The sequence below is a fragment of the Chenopodium album genome, chromosome 3, assembly GCF_948465745.1.
Source record: "Chenopodium album chromosome 3, dcCheAlbu1.1, whole genome shotgun sequence".
NCBI lineage: Eukaryota > Viridiplantae > Streptophyta > Magnoliopsida > Caryophyllales > Amaranthaceae > Chenopodium > Chenopodium album.
This window is the reverse complement of record NC_137836.1, coordinates 3202319-3219980: the sequence shown is the minus strand read 5'-3', so window position 1 is coordinate 3219980 and position 17662 is coordinate 3202319. Positions and strand designations below refer to the sequence as shown.

Below are 17662 nucleotides of genomic sequence, written 5' to 3'. Positions count from 1 at the left end.
CCCTTTCCCTTTGATTATCTCTGTTACATGGACTCGGCAAAAATCATCACGTACCCGTGTCGACACGATACGACACGGACACGGGTGCGAAATTCGTATCGGACTCACCTGATTGCACTCAGACACGGCTGTTTCAGTTGACAACTTGAGCTTCATGTTCTTGAAGCTTCAAAAATGGCAGCAAGCTTGAGCAAAAAGACCGTTCAAATTTACTCCATTTAAGAGAAGAGAGAGGGTATAGGAGAGAGGAGAGAGGAGAGAGAAATGAAAAATTTATGGCTTAAATTAAATGTTTGACTTACACTAGACCCCAAATAACTTTCTTTCTTTTTTTTCTTTACTGTTTGGACCCACACTCCACTATCTCAATTCTATTTTTTATTTTTAATGTACTCCTTCATTCACTCATTTAAATACTTGTATTCCTTGTGTCCGATTACACTACGAAGTATTTCATTTTTTGTTCACTATTGATAAAAACATAAAAAATTTTAGAACTATAATTTTTTTGCAAATGATGAAAGTGCTGTGTCCCCGCACCCGTGTCCAAATATGGGTCAGAGTCCCCGTGTCCTAAAATTTTGGAAATTGACGAATTGGACACTCGGACACGACACACGTACCCGAGTCCATGTAACATAGATTATACACGAAATAATTCCAAGGTATTGAGTTTTCAATGAAAACAGGCAGTACTTTGCCGTTCTGACTACTTGATTTAAGTTTTATTGATTAGGTGAGATGTCTTGAGAAATCTTAGAAAAACTAGCCATTGTTTTAACAAAAAGTAAAATGATTATTATTTGGGGTTTTTATAAGAGAAGCATTGTCTGTCTATTGTGCAAAAACATCATCTATTGTATCGTGCTTTTGAAAGACCATGATCACATTGTTTTTCGTCTTACAATTCTCATTGATTTCCGTAGGAGCTGCTGTGAGTGCTGACCGCCACACCTTCCAGCCACCGCCCCGCCGACCGTCGCACCTTCCGGCCACCTCCGTCCGCATAGCTGCACTCCACTCCTACAGCCTTCTTGCGTGACCTTCGACTCTTCTTGGTAAGTTAATTGATTTGTAAGTTTTAAATTTCGTATATACAATAATTGTTGACTTGTTGGGTTGATTTTGTGCTTAATTGAGTTGTTTATGTTATTTAATCTTGTCAATTAGTGTGTATGTTCTTTGACATTGTTGATTTGTTATTGAATTTATCAAATTAGGGAGCTAGGGTTTTTGATTTTCTTAGGAATTGATAATATTGAATTGCTGATTTTTTTTTTCTTCTTTGAAATTGATATTATGAATTGACGATAGGCTAGTAAAATTGATGATTTCATATTTGACCTATGAAATTAGGGGTGTTAAGATTTAAGAACTTAGGGTTTCTGATTTTTGTTTTGGAATTGATTAGTTTGGATAATTGCATTTCTGATTTTTTTAAAATGATATTAGTAGAGGTCAATTGGATATATTGATTAGTGATTTTGAATAATTGTCTTGAATTTGTATATGTTCAGTGCTAAGCTCACTATTAGTGTTTTAGCTATACTTTATTATCAAGTTAGTGTGTACAATTAACTTGGATTTTTGAAGCAATTGTGATGTGCTGGCTTAAAGGGGGGTCCGTGTGGTGGTGGTTTTTAATTTCTCTTTGAATCAATTAATAGATCTTCACCCAAATTTGTTTTTTAATGTTTTATATTTCAATAATCTCACAGATTATGTTTAGGTATGGTTAGCTTCATAAGTAGTTGAGATTTTAGGGATTCTGTTATGTTTCATTTTGTGCTTCTGGTTTAATTCAATTCAGAAAATTAGCCTTTTGTATCATGTTTTTGAATGAGCATGATCGCATTGTGTAAGTACTTTGATGCTTTGTTATCTTGTGTAAAAAATTCATTGTGTAAGTACTTTGATGCTTCGTTATCTTCCGAGATTCATTATATAAGTAGCTTGCAGAAACAATCTAGTCTATTTTTTTTAGCACGATATCAAATTCATCGTAGGAAAGAGTAGCACTGCTATGTCTGGTGATTTACTATAGATGTACTTTTTGTTTTTATTGCTATAACAGCGTCATAGAATGTTTTAGTTAAGCAAGCAGACATGAGATTTATATTTGATTCCTGCATTTTTTACGAGAAGTTACGCAAATTTTCATTCGTATGAAAAGTAGTGTAATTTTTGAATGCGTTAGTATCTGTGTTATCATAGAAGTTCTTCTAGAATCTGATTCTTCGTGTCTGCCAAAACCTCTCGTCTTACCCATACTTCACAATCTGCACGTTTAATAAAAATCACTGTCCAAACTAATGAATTAGCAGTAGAGTAGTACTTTTTTTGTTTAATTAATCTGTTCCTCTGAATCTTGAATTATTCTTGAACACAATAAACTGAATGCTGCTCTATAGTATTGCAGCATTATTAAAACAGGCCATCTGCCATCAGGCAGTGGCTATATATCTTACTCACACGAAAAACTTACGGCATTATCATTTAGTTATCTAATATGGTAAACCCAGGAGCGTAATTTGTGACAACCTGACTATAATACACGAAATAATTCCAAGGTATCGAGTTTTCAATGAAAACAGGCAGTCTTTATACTGTTCTGACTACTTGATTTAAGTTTTATTGATTAGGCGAGATGCCTTGAGAAATCTCAGAAAAACTAGCCATTGTTTTAACAAAAAGTAAAATGATTATTATTTGGGGTTATTATAAGAGAAGCATTGTCTGTTTATTGTGCAAAAGCGTCATCTATTGTATCATGTTTTTGAAAGACCATGATCGCATTGTTTTTCGTCTCACAATTCCATCACAATTCTCATTGATTTCCGTAGGAGCTGCTGTGAGTGCTGACTTCGTTTGGCTCGTTCTCCTTCGATAGAGAAGCTTTTCAGGTGATTCTTTTTTTTTTTTTTTTTTTTTGTTTTTTTTAATTTGGGTGTTTTTATGTCTACTTTCTGCATGTAAAATTTTAGAAATTTTGGAGTTTATTTGTTATTAAATTGGCTCTTTTGTTCGGACTGGTCTGTTTGGTTTGAATTGGATTCTTTTTATTTGGGTGGGATTTGATAAAGTTGTTCTCTAATTTTCTCCAGGGATTTCCCGTGTGATTAAGGGTATATTGAGGGTGTTTGAAAATATTATTGCACTCTTTATTCCCCTTGGTGCTACTATTTTCTTGTGCGTTCATTTTTCCCTTGTATGTGATCACTGTGGGAGAGGAATTAGTAAATAAAAAAACTTATGGGTCAGAATTGTAACTTGATTAGAGCACAAAACAATTAGATTGTCAGACTAAGGCGGCTAGATCGAGGCTTTCTCTACTCTAATAATTGACATCATAAAGAAGAAAAAGAAAAAGAGTATTGATGATGATTCTTCTAGCGATGATGATGGTGACATTGCATTTTGCAGTACTTCCTTTTTGAGAGCAGTCATTGCATCCTTAATTGCTTGAGTTTCACCCCAAAGATAGCATCAGCTAGCTTTCAAGTGCTGCCTGTCTCGTAGGCAATAGAATCATCCTGGTTCTTTGTATCAATAACATATTGATAGCGTGGATGACAACATTCGTTGCTTCTGTAACATTTGTAGTGTGTGTGTTTTTTTGGAAATTTTGTGAAAAACTACCGATAACTTTCCTGTTTCTGTGAAAGACTACCTAAAAAGTTTTAATTTTGAAAAAACTACCTAAACTTTCTAAAAACTTCTAATAGCACTACCAGTATACGTCAAGTTTGCCGTCTAAGGGCCCCACCAATATCTCTATATTAACTAGCTTTCCTCTTTTTACTTGGGAAATTTGTGAAAAACTACCAAAAACTTTTATATTTTTGTGAAAAACTACCCAAAAAGTTTTTTCTATAAGAAAAACTACCCAAAATTTTCTAAAACCATTTAGTAGCAGTCCAGTTTCAGTTTACGATTTCTATCAAAATTTTGTACATATGTTAGTATGTGAGCTATGTAATTGTTATTATGATGGGAAAGTTATCGATTGCTGTACATATTATGTTAACAACATTAGCACAAAAATAACCAAAATTCAAACACATAATCCATTACACAAAGATAAAACTCAACTTGTTCAATACTACACGACATAATACTTCATTGCTACTTGATAATCATGTTGATTAAATTACTCAGTTTGTTAAGTATTCCATATTAACTGAAAACGATTATAAAAATCTACATCTTTTTTAAGGTAGTCTGCAACTTGGGTCTTGGGTTGTTAGTGGTAGGTGGATTTTTGCTTGTAGATGGTTGCCTACCAACGTCAGCACCTATTTCATATGTCAACAATTAGTGCAGATGATCCTGGATTATACTTAAAGATTGCAAACCCATAATCATACACTCTTGCATATTTCCCAATATCAATTTTACTCTTGCTGTGGCAAACCATGCCTTATAATATCCTATGTGAACTCCAAAGTCTCTGTACACCCTATCCCTAAACTTGAACTACTTCCAATCAGGATCTATCTTCCAAGCATCTAAATATTTCTCTGCTAACCACTTGAGTGATAAAAACTGTGCAACAACGTGGTGGTTCAATTAAGGGAATTAAGGCAAATGGTTGTAATTTGATAGATAAGCAAAAGCTTGGAAAATGTAAGTGACAATGGCTTTAGGCCATTACTCTCCAATTACACAATACAACTTTCTGGTTGCCTCTTCCTAATTAGCTATTACAATTTATACTACTACTACTACATTGTAAGAAATGGCAAAACATAGCCTTAATTAATAAGAGTACGGTTCTTGTCTTCTTTCCCCTTTTGCATAGTAGGAACAAATAGCTAAAGATGCCTTGTCTCCCCTGCTCAACGGTCCTCTGTTTCTCCTCCTAGTGGCCACTGCTTGTTGTTGCTGTTGTGTTGTCCTTGTTGCTGTGCTCTGCGCCTGTGGTAAGTCTGTGGTAAGTGAGTGTCACGGAAGGTGGGAATGGGTTCATTGCAACACTCCCCCCCAAGAGAGCCACCTTGTCCTCAAGGTGGAAGGATGGGAATTGCTCCTTGATGCTGTCCACGTCCTCCCAAGTAGACTCAAAGGTTGGCACCCCTTGCCACTTGATCAAGACTTCCTTTCCCGTGCCACGCCCAGCCTTGAACCTCATGTCAAGCACGTCCTCCGGTTCTACTATCAATTCTAACTCCGGTGTGAGCTAGGATTGGATCGTGGGTGAGCTTGGGATGTCGCCAAGAGCCTTTTTAAGTTGAGATACATGAAACACCGGATGTATGCGGCAATCATTGGGTAATGCTAACTTGTAGGCAACCTTCCCCACACGCTGCTCCACCTCAAAGGGTTCGTAGAAGCGGGCTGCTAGTTTCTCGAATGGTTTCTTGGCCAAGGACTTTTGACGGTAAGGTTGTAGCTTTAGAAACACATAATCCCCTACTTCGTACTCAACCTCCCTCCGCTTTGCATCCTCGGATCGCCTCATGATTTGCTGTGCTCGCACCAAATTTAATTTCAACTCATCCAATATTAAGTCCCTCTCTCGCAAGACTTCCTCAACCGTATCTACTGATGTTTGCCCTGTTCCCACTCGAAGTAATTTAGGAGGGTCCCTCCCATAAACCACCTTGAATGGAGACATAAGGGTGGAGGAATGCGAGGCCGTATTGTAAGAGTACTCAGCCCATGCCAGCCACCTTGCCCATGCCTTGGGTTGCCCCCACGCAAAACACCGCAAGTAGGTTTCGAGCCTCTTATTAACCACCTCGGTTTGACCGTCGGTTTGGGGGTGATAAGATGTGCTCTTCTTCAAGTCAGTGCCCTGCATTCTAAAAAGTTCCTTCCAAAACACAATCACAAAAACTCGGTCTCGATCGGAGACTATGCTACTTGGGACCCCGTGCAACCTCACAACCTCCTTGACGAATATTTCCGCCACCGAATAAGCCGGGAATGGGTGTTTGATACCAATGAAGTGGCGTCCTTCGATAGCCGATCCACAACCACCAAAATCGTGTCTACCCCTTTCGAACGAGGCAACCCCTCAATAAAATCCATACTAATGTCCTCCCAAATCCTCACCGGAATCGGCAGGGGTTGGAGTAAACCGGCCGGCGACTGTTGAGAGTGCTTGTTTCGTTGGCAAACCCTGCAATTTCGCACGTATTCAGCCACCTCCTTCTTCATTCCTGGCCAAAACAGCTCTGCTCCCATTCTCAAGTATGTTTTTATGTCCCCTGTATGCCCTGCCCTCCTTCTGGTGAATCGTGGTAGGCTTGTAGCAATACAGCCTTCCAACTCGAATTACGAGGTATCACTAGTCGCCCCTTGTAAAGCAATTGTTGGTTTTCCACGGTGTACCCCGGAATCATTTCCCCTTTGTCGACTTGCGCTCTCAATTTCCCAATCTCCTCATCCTCCAAAATTTCTCGCTTTAGGCAATCCCAATCAACCTGGTGCGTCGCAACCAAGGGCTGTAGCAGCACCGAATTCTCACCTTCACCTCGCCGCGACAAGGCGTCGTCCACCTTGTTCGCAACCCCGGGCTTATATTGCAATTCAAAATCGAAACCAATTAATTTTCGCACCCATTTCTGATATCCCATCCCTATTTCACGTTGCTCGGTGATGTACTTGAGGCTTTGTTGGTCGCTCCGTATTACAAATCGTCTACCCAAGAGATAGTGCTTCCATTTTTGGACAGATACACAAACGACCATTAACTCTTTCTCATAAATCGATTTGCTTCTTCCAATTGGCCCTAGGACCTTGCTGAAAAATGCCACCGGCCGCCCTTCCTGCATGAGCACCGCTCCGAGGCCAAAACCCGAAGCATCGGATTCCACTACAAAGGTCTTGGTGAAATCCGGCATAACTAAGACCGGCGTCGAGCTCATAGCCACCTTCAACCTTCGAAACGCCTCCTCCGCCGCTTCATTCCACCCAAAATTATCTCTCTTCAATTGATCAGTGAGGGGATGAGCAATGTGGGCGTATTGCTTAACAAATTTTCGATAATATCCAGTAAGTCCAAGGAAGCCCCTTAATTCCTTGATGGACCTTGGGGTGGGCCACTCCAACATGGACTTAATTTTACTCAAATCCACCGACACTCCTTCTCTTGAGATCATGTGGCCCAAATATGCCACCACATCTTACAAACTCACATTTCTTTTGATTAGCATACAATGAGTGATTTTTAAGTGTAGATAAGACAATTCTCAAGTGATCAACATGATCCTCACGATTAGCACTATAAATAAGAATATCATCAAAAAATACAAGCACGAAATTTCGAAGGAAGGGACGAAATACCTCATTCATCAAGGATTGGAAAGTAATTAGCCGGAGCATTTGTAAGGCCGAAAGGCATTACTAGGAACTCGTAGTGCCCCTCATGGGTTCGAAAGGCCGTCTTATGAGTGTCTTCCGGCTTAACAAGGATTTGATGGTAGCCGGCCTTGAGGTCAAGTTTGGAGAAGACTTGAGCTACATGTAGCTCGTCAAGTAGTTCGTCAATCACCGGGATTGGGTATTTATCGGGAACCGTCTCCTTGTTCAACGCTCGGTAATCCACACAAAACCTCCAAGACCCGTCCTTCTTCTTTACCAACAACACCGGGCTCGAAAAAGGGCTAGTCGAAGGCCTTATAATACCCGCTTGAAGCATCTCACCGATTAGCTTCTCGATTTCATCTTTTTGGAATTGGGGATAGCGGTACGGCCTAACACTAACCGGGTTGCTCCCCTCTTTGAGGACTATAGAGTGTTCATGCCCCCTAATTGGTGGTAAGCCTTGTGGACTGTCAAAAACTTCAGCAAACTCCTTCAACACCCCTTGCAAAAAATCAGGTGGCCCATCTTCATTAGGCCCATTTCCCTTTGGGCTACACTCTTCGGCTTCCACCAAATTCATTTCCACTAGCACTCCACTTTCTCCTTTCTTCAGTGTCTTAAGCATGGCCTTAAGCGTGACCCCCGACTTCGTCCGGATCCCCTCTAATCACCACGGTTTTCCCGTTCAAGTTGAAGCTCATTTCTTGTAGCTTCCAATTAGTGATCACGGTCCCTAGCTTTTCAAGCCATTGAACCCCCAAAATCACATCCGAGTTACCCAACTTAAAGGGCAAAAATTCTTCCTCTATCTCAACCCCGTCTCCTAGCTCTAATCTCACTTCCTTACATTGCCCCTTCCCTTTGATATTCTCTCCGTTTCCTAGAGAAACACCAAAACTCGTGTCACCGGTAATGGTCAACCCGAGGTTTTCAATGGTTTGCAACGAAATGAAGTTATGGGTGGCGCTGGGGTCGATCATTACGACTACCGGCTGCCCTTTGATTGTTCCCTTAAGCCTCATTGTCTTAGGATTAGACAATCCTACAATCGAACACATTGATACTGAGGCCGAGGTACCTTCTCCCTCCAACGGCGCCTCCATGGCCGTAAACTCCCCTCCATTCTCCTCCTCTTCTTCCTCAACCAAGAGCACGCTAAGTCCTTTAGCCGTGCATACGTGAGTCGGACCGGTCCACCTACCATCACACTTGAAACATAGTCCTTTAGCTCGTTTCTCCTGCATTTCCCACTGAACTGAGAAGAATTGGGGTGGTTTCGGGTTGGTGTGGGGTTCGGGTTCTGATGAATGTGGGTGGGGTAATTGGTTGAGGCTTGTGAGCCTTGTGAGCTGAAGTTGGATTGAAAGGTGTGGCCAGGGCTGGACTTCGTGGGAGTGAATGTCTGGGTTGGTTGTGAATTATAGGAATGGGATTGGGCCGGCCCAGTTCCCAAAAGGGTTGAGGCTGGGCTTCTATTGAAGTAAGAGTATGGACCGGGCTTAGTGAAAGCTCCGCCCGTATTTTTGGATCCGGTAACCCGGTTACGCTCCTCGACCCGCACCGCCAAATCCATAGCCTCATCCAAGGTTAACGGGTTCAACATCCGTATCTCCGCCTTCACTACCTCCTTCGGCCCATTTATGAACTGAGCTTTCAGAATTTTTTTCGGTATGTCAGGGAGAGGTGCTGCCTTCTCAATAAACACTCTCCGGTACTCCACCACAGTTGTCACCTGATGCATCGCCAGCCACTGCTCGTGCAACGACCCGGCGTTCATCGGTCGGAACTGGTTCAAGATCCGCAGCTTGAAGTCCTCCCAAAGCAGCACCGATCGGCGGCGTTGCTCCCATTGGTACCACCTCAGCGCATCCCCGTCTAACGCCACCATCGCCGCTTGTATCTTCTCCGGCTCGGAGAGCTGGTAAAATTGAAAAAATTGTTCACTCCTTAAAATCCACCCGTCTGGGTCGGACCCGTCAAAGGTGGGCATATCAAGCTTGCGAAGCTTCCAGTTATTCCGGTGGTCATGGTGGTTTTGTTGATGGCGGAGTCCACTTCCCAATCCGGTGTCCCAATTTCCGAAGCGAAGGCCATTGAAGCCACCCGTCCCTACTGGTGGTTCCTGGTACCCTCCGCCCCCGTGCGGCGAGCCTTGGTAGCCGTACGCGGTTGCTCCATTTCCTCGTCAGTCCCCCTGTTTTGCTCCGGTTGCTTTCCCAGGGCTTTGATGGCGTCTCTGATTTCACCCATAAATCGCTCTTGCTTGCTCGTCATGAGGGCGTTTTGTTGGTTTTGCTCATCGCGAAATCGATCGATTCTTCCTTCAATTACTTGTCTCACGTTGTCAATGTGATGTTCTGTTTCTTCAACAGCTGAAGCGAACCTTCTCCGTCCCCTAGTTTCTCGCATATCTCTTCCACCCTCTCTTCGAGAGCGGCTACCCGCTCCGGCGTCACCGTTAAGGGCGTCGTAGGCATTCTGCTCTGATACCAATTGCAACGACGTGGTGGTTCAATTAAGGGAATTAAGGCAAATGGTTGTAATTTGATAGATAAGCAAAACCTTGGAAAATGTAAGTGACAATGGCTTTAGGCCATTACTCTCCAATTGCACAATACAACTTTCTGGATGCCTCTTCCTAATTAGCTATTACAATTTATACTACTACTACAATGTAAGAAATGGCAAAACATAGCCTTAATTAATAAGAGTACGGTTCTTGTCTTCTTTCCCCTTTTGCATAGTAGGAACAAATAGCTAAAGGTGCCTTGTCTCCCCTGCTCAACGGTCCTCTGTTTCTCCTCCTAGTGGCCACTGCTTGCTGTTGCTATTGTGTTGTCCTTGTTGCTGTGCTCTGCGCCTGTGGTAAGTGAGTGTCACGGGAGGTGGGAATGGGTTCATTGCAAACTGCAAGTGTGCTTTAATTGTAGTGACTTAATCTGAAAGGTCTCCTCCATGCTGACCTTTGAAGCACAAATTTTGAATTTATACTTGTTTGGATCTTCACATACACACTTTATTACCTTTCCATATTTCTTGTCCTACGGGCACCCACATTTATATCTGCAAAAAACAGTTATTCTAGCCCTCCCATTGTGAAGATAGTAGTAGTCAACTAGTCATAGTGGTTCTCCATGTCATGGTGCGGTGGTGCCTATTGGCCTTCCTTACTACATACACATTTGGAAATTTCAATCTTTCTTTTAAAATCAGTTTCAGGGTTGAAAGTTAAGCTAGAATCAATCTCATCATCAAATCCTTTTAGGCTTCTTAGTTCTTCTGAATCATAGTCAAGCTCGGCCACATTCTCTATATCCATATCATCTTCCTTGCAATGCTCATTTTCAAGTCCTTTTTGCTCACCACCACCTCCTTTGTTCTCACCTCCAACTGCGTTCTTCTCGGAACCAATGTTACATCCGGTTGCACATAAACTAACCTTAATCTGCAATGAAGGGAGAATAAAAGCCCCAGGTGTTGCTCCTCTACTTAGTCCACATGCTAGGATTGAACCTCCACTAATGTTAGTTAGTCGGGCACGAACACTTCGAACTCCCAGCTGTTCCCACAAAAAGTTCATCCCCCTTTTGTTGTTTCTTATCTTCTTCCCCATCCTCAAACTCAACTTCTAAATCACTGTATTCAGAATTTGATGACCTCTCCCCTGCATCAATCCATTTTTCAATATTATCTATTTTACTACTTTTTCCACTAATGTGCCCTTTACCCTTGTAAGCTTTAACCTTGCTGTGCACTATACCCTTCCCTTTTTTCTTTAAAACTACTTGTTCTTTCTCTTGTGTCACAACTTTTCTGCCAATAGTTGCAGATTTGATTGTAGGACTAGGATTTGTTGGGGAAGAAGTGTTAATTTCAGGCCTTGATACAATATTATGATAAGAATGAGCTGTGAAGTAAAGGATGAGTTTGGGAAGTAATTGGGTTGGGTTGTTCTACTCTTGGGAGTACAGATGGTCTGCTACACTCTTCAATAGCACATATTGTCACCCCATCACATGTGTTTACTATTAAGTAGCCCTTCTATATCTGTTGGACACTCAATTACTGCCCTCCCACATGACAAATTCAATCCAAGCCTTTTATACCAACACAGTAAACTTTGGAGCAATTTTACCAAACAACACCTTCATTACAGTAGCCACATAAGTCCTCACACTTTCAACATTCAATTCAGTCAACACACATTTTTTCATTTTCATTTTTCCCCCAACATAATCAGTTCTTCCTTTATCAAAAATAAACTTTCCACCAACCCATATGTGCATGTTTATATATTTGGATGGCATCCTAAATTATAGAAAACAAATTACAATAGTACTGATTCAAGTTCATAATTGTACAATGTACATAAACTTTCAAGGAGCATTTATTTTATTTATTTATTTATTTTTATATATTTTATTTCAATTCCCAATCAAGTACACAACAAAAGGGTTTTTTTTTTTTTCATTCTTTATTTTTATTTTAAATGAGCAACATCAACACTTTGTTTCAATAATTACACCATTAAACAATCAATCACAATAATCAAAGCCATATTATAATATTAGGGTTTATTGATTAAAAATTAGGGGTTTCTTATTATCTAATTCATTATTAATAAAATATGAAGCACACATATTTCAAAGAATTTTAAAACTAAAATTCAGCACTTTACCTTCCATGACCTTTCTTTTCTTGTTTAATTACAAAAATCAACTTGCCTTTGTCATCCATTACACTTCACGCATAAAATGGTCCTAGCAGAGATTAAAGTTGCTGCCCAACAATAGCTTTTCATCTTGTATCCGTCACTAACAAATTGAAGACGAAAAATCGATCTTGTGGACACGTGGTGTGGTCGGTCAATTCTTCTATTGGATGAACAGGAGAAAGAGTAGGAAGATGAACTAAGGGGCATTTACTCATCTAGGTCAACTTGGTTCTTTTTTTGGGAGGGAAATAAAAAAGAGGGGGGGTCCCTTCGATGGATAAGTTAACAGAAACTGGGAATTGGTAGTGCTATTAAGAGTATTTACAAAGTTTAGGTAGTTTTTTTAAAATTTAAACTTTTTAGGTAGTTTTTCACAAAAGTAGAAAAGTTTTTGGTAATTATTCACAAAATTTCCTTTTTTTTTTTTGTCTAATTTTTTTTTTTTTTCTCTTATTAAAGGTTTTCTTGCCACCTTTGTTTTGTTAGCCTTAATATTCATTTTCTTTTTTAATTAAACCTTCTCTAGGCACTGTAAATGGAATTATCTAGTTATAAATTTATTTTTGGTGTATATTGGGAATTTTGTTTTGTATAATATTGATTTTTGGAGTTAGAGTTTTCATTTAGTAAGAAAAGTATGTTTAATAAATGCAGGATGTCGGTAGTCATTCCCATCACATTGCAGGTGCATGCTGTGGCAGCGCCGCAGCAGCCGTCAGAGTCAGTCCCTCTTCTGCAGCCGGAGCCACAGAGGCGACGCGAGACGTTCCGCAGCCTTTTGCTTCAGTGGGCTGGCGTTCTTCTGACGCTCACTAGCGTTGCGTGTGCTTTCTTCGCGATCTATATTTCTACTTGCACCTCTTCGTACACTCATGAGGTTTGAAATTTCCCTTGATCACTCTCATGCTTATATTGTTATTTTAAATTGCTTATTTTAATATTTGCTTTCAATTTTGGTGATTATTGTCTGGGTTTTAATTGTGTTCATTGTTCATAATATAAATAAATTACTTGATTTATGGTTTTATCTACAAAAATAATCTTACTTGACTTTATCCCTTAGAAATTTAATCATAGGTTCTGTAAAACTCAAAAAATAGTTAACTTTATTCCACCATGCATCACTTACTAGCAAACCTTTTAAAATTGGCCATGTATGGGTTACCATTGGAAATTTGCCACTAATTTTTAAGTAAATTTTGTTTATTACTTATTAAATTATTATTTATATACTTAATACTATATTATAATAATTTAAATGTTAAATTACTAAATGCAGGAATTAGTCACGCTCTACTGGTGGGGTTTCAGCTACATTGTTATTGGTTCTGTCCTTTTGTTTTTGGTTGGATGTGCTTGTTTGTGGGTTCTAGGGCGTCCACCTGCCACCACTGCCATCACTCCTGCCCCTGCCACAACCCCTGCTGGTGGCGGCTAGTACTAGACTCTGCACCCTTTCTCTTCATGATTCAGGATGATTTTTCTGGTGCTGTTGTTTCTGTTGGCATTGAGTACTGATTTTGTAGACTTAGTCTTTTAGCTTGATCAACTGATACTGTAAAACCAGATCAAATCAAATCTTAAGTACAGTACATATATTAGGGAAATTTTGTCAAATTTTTACAAATTTCAATTAGAGGTATACATATATGTTCTGCCTATCATATCAAGGTTCATTCAACCAATATACATAGCTGATTTAGCATTCAATTTTGTGCCAGCATCTTATTTCTTTCCATTGAAGTTTTACTCTATTTGATTCTGATTTATGATTCATTTATATGATGGTGCCGTTCTCTGTTTAATTTGAATTGCATGCAACCAACCGAGGTTAGCATGAGTGGTTAAGGGCCTCTTGCTCCTTATCCAAGGTGTCGGGATGAAGCCTTGGGAAACTCCTTGTAGTAGTAGTACCAAAACAACAACAACAAACAAACAAAAAAAAAAAAAAAAAAAAAAAAAAAAAAAAAAAAAAGAAAAAATGACTTGCATGCAAATAGTCAAGTCATATATGTCTATTACCTTACATCTACCACATACTAACAATACTCTATGATTAGCTTGTTAGTATAATAGTATAAGTATACTATACTTCCTCTTGTTGACACCCTTCTATTATCACGCTTGCCAACGCATGTTTTTAACGCTTAATAACTTCAATTATCAACATTGTAAAATTATAAAAAGTGGATATTAATAAAATATACATATAGATGATTCAAACAAGATCTTACATGACTATATTTTATTATATGTATAGGTCACAAAAGCGAGTCAAAGTGTAGTTTGTGAATAGTGTAAAAGTCAAACGGTGTCAACTAAAAAAATCGGAGGAATTAATTTCCATTTATCTGATTGAATGAGAAGTTCTTTTATTATTATTATTATTATTATTATTATTGGATATTTAATTATCTATTAGCTGCAGATTTTATTTTATCTTTCTAAAATATTGATACGAAGCAGGAAATATTATTTTAGCTGTTATTTCGTATTTGCCTAAACTAATGATATTCCAGGGTAGATAAATACTTTACGATTAGCTAGTTATATCAAGGCTTGTTAAGGCTTGTAAAGGTAGCATGGCTGTCAAGCAAGAACTATTCAGGCGCCACATTGCTCAGGATGATAAATGTGGGGGCTGTGGGACTGAGGTGGAGTTAATTGCCCACACCCTCTTTGAATTCCCGGAGGTACAGCATGTTTTGGTGAAGTATGATCTGTCTGAAATTTACACTCTCCGAGATAAACAAATTTTACTAAGTGGCTGCTTTCAATGCTTTGGATGGACAGCAAGGTTGACAGAAGTGTGCTCAGAAGAATAATGACTATTGCTTGGGTTGTTTGATTTTGCAGAAACCGAAGGGTGCATGAAAACACTCGTACTGATGTGTGTGTGGCTGCTGACAGTTGTATAAGAATGGTGCAGGAATATTGCTCATATGCGAGATAGGTTTTTAAACCTTTGAGCTACCATAAACCTGCTGCTGTTTCCAAGTGGCACTGCCCTCAGGCTGGGTTTATTAAGATCAATGTCGATGCCCATATTGGTGTTGGTAGTGCTGGAGGTCTTGGTGCGATTGCAAGAAATGAAGATGGGGCTGTACAGTGGGCTGACACGAAGAGGATCCCTGCACACTTCCTTGTTGAGGCTGCTGCAGTTCGATTTGGCTGTAAAATGGCTAAAAGAATGGGGCACGAGCAGATTTGGGTAGAAAGCAATGCTGCAAATGCCACTAGCAAAGTACCTCTGATTACATTTGAAAAGGTAGGTGTTATCTTAGTTAATTATTTCAAAGCGTATTATTTGTGGTTGATATATTCTGTTCCAGAGAATAGGCAGAGAGTGATAACATAGTGCTGGGTGCTAAAGTTAGAGCTCACAACTTTGCAGAAAGGTAGCTCTTACATTCAAACTGCTTTATGTTGCTGAAATTCTTCTCTGCATGGTTCTGTAAGTTCTCTCTCATCTCTTTTCTTTCCCATTTCAATCTCTTTCATCTCCCTTCTTCCCCTTTCTCCATCCTTCCCTATTGATTTTTTTTTTCTTTTTAAAATGAGAATTTAGATTTTTTGGGTTTAGGGTATAATAGGATCAATGGTCTCCGATTGTTTTTTTTCCCCCTTTTTTTAGAGTTTGCAGTTAGGAGACGAGGAGATGCTTATGCCCCATTCTGATGTCACATTATTATATTATTATTATTCTGATGTCATCATCATCATCTTAATGGGTTCAAATTAAGCTCGGAATTCGCAAAAAAATAACGGCAATACCTCGTTTTGTGTGTCGAGAAATATCTCGATTTGCGTGTTATTTTTTTTGACAGAAATTGTCCGGGTCAATTTATGTTATTAAATTGAGGATTGAAGTTTAAGAGAGTTATTTGCTCGGGAAGAATATATTAATGAGAGAAAGGGTGAATTTTATCATATTTTTGGTGACATATTCGTGTCCGAATGTTAGTGCCTATTTTGGAGTTTTTTTCCCCGGATTTATGATGTGGGTTTTTGGTTATTTGCTTAATCTTGTTTTATTTCGCTGTTTTGTGATTGTTTTTCTGGATGATTCTTGCTTTATGTGTAGAGATCAACAAGGAAAGATGGGAAGCTTGATTGAAGATTTAAGTGTTCACTCATATTTAGTTCGTCACTATTGTTTGAATGTCCCGAAGCAGATACTTGCGATCATTTTCCCTTTTACACTAGCTTTACCAGTTCCCTATCCACCAGAATTTGTATATTACCATTAGCCTTGTGGAACTACACCCACCAGCACGAGTTCCAATGTTTGTCCATTAGTATCTTTAATAATCATTCATGTATATTGCAACTGTTAATTTAGTTTGAATACCTCTTTTCCCCCATTTTTCATTTTTCTGCTCCACCTTTCATTTATGGTGTTGCTTACTCTCTCCTTTGATCACTTAGTACACACTTCCTTAAGGTTTAATCATTTGGTTGTTCCTATGAAGATTGAGGGCTCTCTGTCTCCCTTTTTAGGATCTCTGAATTTTTTTAGCAAAGTTATATGACATGTCTTTTGTAATGTGCTTTATGAAAACTCACCATAATCAACTAAAATTGTGTCACTATAAGCTTTACATAAATGAAGGAAAAACATGATTTGCCTTACAATCACTTTCACATAGAACATTCACCTAATACTATTAATATTTTGTTACATTCGACTATAATTAAGTCATACATTAATACAAATAACCCACATATTTTTATAGTAAAAAATTGTAACCTTCTATGTATATCATACATACCACAATTGAAAACTATATCAAACATGATCTCTTAATCGTAACAAACAAAACAAACAATCACGACTTAGCATTTTACAAACATTACTGATAACTTGGGAACCTGCTCGCAACGCGTGCGGATTTACAACTAGATTACAATTAAACATTACCAAATATTATTTGGTGAACCTTTATTTATTTATTTTGTTTTTAACAAGAGTAAATCTTTATTCTCGGTTAAGGTAAACCAACTTTTCGTTAAATAAAATAATTCAAACATATGGACCAATATGGATATTCATTCGATACAAATATATGTACAAACAAACTATACATTATTTATAGTTAATTGAAGAGATACATTTTTTTAATTATATAATTTAGATTATCTGCCATAATTTAGTTCTCTACATCACAATTACACTACAAGAATATAGCTTAATGAGGGCGACTTTTATTCTAACAAAGAGGGTGACTTTAACATTGTCTTTTTATTAACTGCCAACTAGGGCATATTGAAGTTGTCGGGTTTAACATTGTCTTTTTATTGTACTAAGTTTAATGAGGGCGACTTTTATTCTAACAAAGAGGGTGACTTTAACATTGTCTTTTTATTAACTGCCAACTAGGGCATATTGAAGTTGTCGGGTTTAGTCCATATCAAAGAGGGCAAAAATAGGGTCACCTTCTTAAATATGATTAAAAAGGGGGTTAAGCATTTAATAATAGAGTATTGTACTAAGTTTTTATATTTTTCATCGTTTACGTTCTCATTTTTTTTCACCCTTTACGTACTCATATTTTTTTTTCCACCCTTTAGCTACTAATTAAGGTCATAAATTCGGTATTTAACTAATCATGGTCTAACCCACCATTAACCATACAT

At 38.7% G+C, this 17662-nt stretch overlaps 1 long non-coding RNA gene across 3 annotated transcripts; it reads left to right on the top strand.

The window, feature by feature from the left end:
* The first annotated feature begins 773 nt into the window (after positions 1-773).
* LOC145610469 (uncharacterized) lies at positions 774-16646 on the top strand. Of its 3 annotated transcripts, none has more exons than XR_014106287.1 (6): positions 774-1058; positions 2844-2903; positions 12680-12902; positions 14882-15293; positions 15358-15479; positions 16110-16646. It is a non-coding gene; the product is annotated as an uncharacterized LOC145610469 (long non-coding RNA). The 3 variants fall into 3 exon arrangements; XR_014106284.1 differs by having other exon boundaries at positions 15420-15479; positions 16110-16643; XR_014106286.1 differs by lacking the exons at positions 14882-15293; positions 15358-15479; positions 16110-16646 and adding an exon at positions 13305-14293.
* Positions 16647-17662: the final 1016 nt, after the last annotated feature.